Below are 2,256 nucleotides of genomic sequence, written 5' to 3' on the forward strand. Positions count from 1 at the left end.
GAGGGCTGCAGGGCGGGTGGGATACTACAGGGGTTCTCTCTTCTTTTTGTTTCCCAGTTTGGTTTGCATTTGGCCACGGACCCCCATTTACTCCCCTGTTAACCTTAAGAGTGTACCAAAATGTTCTGTTTTGTATACTCTCAGACTTACAGTCCCGTAAGGGTCCACTTGTTTCCTAACTATCAATCAATCATTTCGCTGCATGGGGACCCCCTGGAACAATCCCCCCTCCCAAGGACCCTGGGGGTCCCCGTAGCCCCCGTTGAGAGCCAATGGGATACAGATATCATTGTGTGCCTCGCCGGCACAACAATATGACAACAGCATTGTGGTTGAAGGACAAGCAGCCATAATGAGATTTGGTTTGAGCTCTTGATTTATTTGACAGATGTCAGATATAACCAGATTACATTCTTTTAATATGGGGTTTTAGCATGGATGATAGACATTTGTTTTGCTAGAATCTCTTTTGCCGTTTCCAAAGCATAGTTTCAGTGTGACAACTCATTCACTCCCAGCGTGCAACGCGTTGGCGGCACGTGCACGGGGCGGGCATGGCCTCATGTGGCCCACACACAGAAAGACACACACACACACACACACACACACACACACACATGTCCGACTTTTCATTTTACAATGATTTGTGACGGAACTCGTGTGCATGTCAGCCGGGGGGGTAAAGGGAGGCGGGGTATTCTGAGGCTCCCAACTTGCTGCAGGAACGTACGGCAAGCAGGGTTGAGTGATCAGGACAAAACTATGTTTATATTATAAATGAATAAAGCAAGTGATACTGTTGTGGAATTAAGTGTCAAAAAGAAAGCACCTCATCAAAACCCTTCCCTCCTCCCACTCAAGTCTGTCTCGGTGTTCTGTTTCTTCTTCTAGGTGTCGAAGAAAAACAAGGCTGTTTTCTTTTTTTTCTGGTGGTTTATTTTGTACTTTTAATTGTCTGCTGTTTTCTTTTCAATATTTATTCATACGTTGATTTATTCATTATAGCTTTTTCTTCTTCTACGCACGCGGTCCCCCATGGAAAACAAAAAACTGTGACAAGTGAAAGAATGTGATGGGTACTCAGAATGTGATGTGTGATGGGTACCCACAATGTGATGGGTACTCAGAATGTGATGGGTACTCAGAATGTGATGGGTACTCAGAATGTGATGGGTACTCAGAATGTGATGGGTATTCACAATGTCATGGGTACTCACAATGTCATGGGTACTCACAATGTGATGGGTACCCACAATGTGATGGGTACCCACAATGTCATGGGTACTCACAATGTGATGGGTACCCACAATGTGATGGGTACCCACAATGTGATGGGTACCCACAATGTGATGGATACCCACAATGTCATGGGTACCCACATGTGCGTGGGAAACAGAATAGCCCGGATAGATCTCCCAACAAACCGCTGCAGCGTGACATTTTGGTGAGGGTCTGTCTTGTCTTGGCCCAATTCTAGTGCAGCCAAAAAGAGCAGTGTTTAGCTGTGGCTTTGCGTGACGACAGAGGTGGTAAAACAGGGACTTGAGGGTACGAAAGTGCTGGGATCCGTTTGTTATTGCTATTGGCATGCAAATCATCTGTATAACATTATATGGGCCATATTTTAGAAGGAGACGCCTAGTATCATTACTTGATGGATAGGATGGACGGTGTGCAATTCTAGTCTAGAAAAGGCCTGACTTATACTTATTTGCATGCCGCTGGCGTGCGTTAAAAATAGCAGAGCTACAAGCTCATCGCAGATTGTGTGTGAGCTCGCGGGCCTACTATTGTCAATGCAAGACACCATGCCACGGTGCGCAACCAAGCATACATCAGGCATAACAGTCTGTGTGTGTACTGGTGGTTTTGCAATGGACGGTTGCACTACTGTACCCACATCCGGAAAGCTGTGTTTACAAGATATGGAGATATGTGGTATGCTATGTATGTGTATTGTTGCTCTGCAAGCTCTGGGTAATGTGAAACAGTGGTCTTTGTGGCTGGATGTTATGGCTGTGGTGAAGCTAGTATACTTGACCGGTCAACCAAGGACATTTGAATGTATTTCGAGTACGAGCGAGAGCCAGCTCACTCGAGGGTATAGTAGTATTAATGGGGGGGGGGGGAAACAACGCATACAGCATCTTCACCTTTTTCGTCATCGTCCTCAGCATCATCATGCTGCCCTCATTTTATCAGACTTTTTGCTTATGTTACACTCTGTCGTGCGACGGGGGTCAGTTGTTGGAGCTC

The sequence above is a fragment of the Protomyctophum parallelum genome, assembly GCF_964188405.1.
Source record: "Protomyctophum parallelum genome assembly, chromosome: 13".
Taxonomy (NCBI): domain Eukaryota; kingdom Metazoa; phylum Chordata; class Actinopteri; order Myctophiformes; family Myctophidae; genus Protomyctophum; species Protomyctophum parallelum.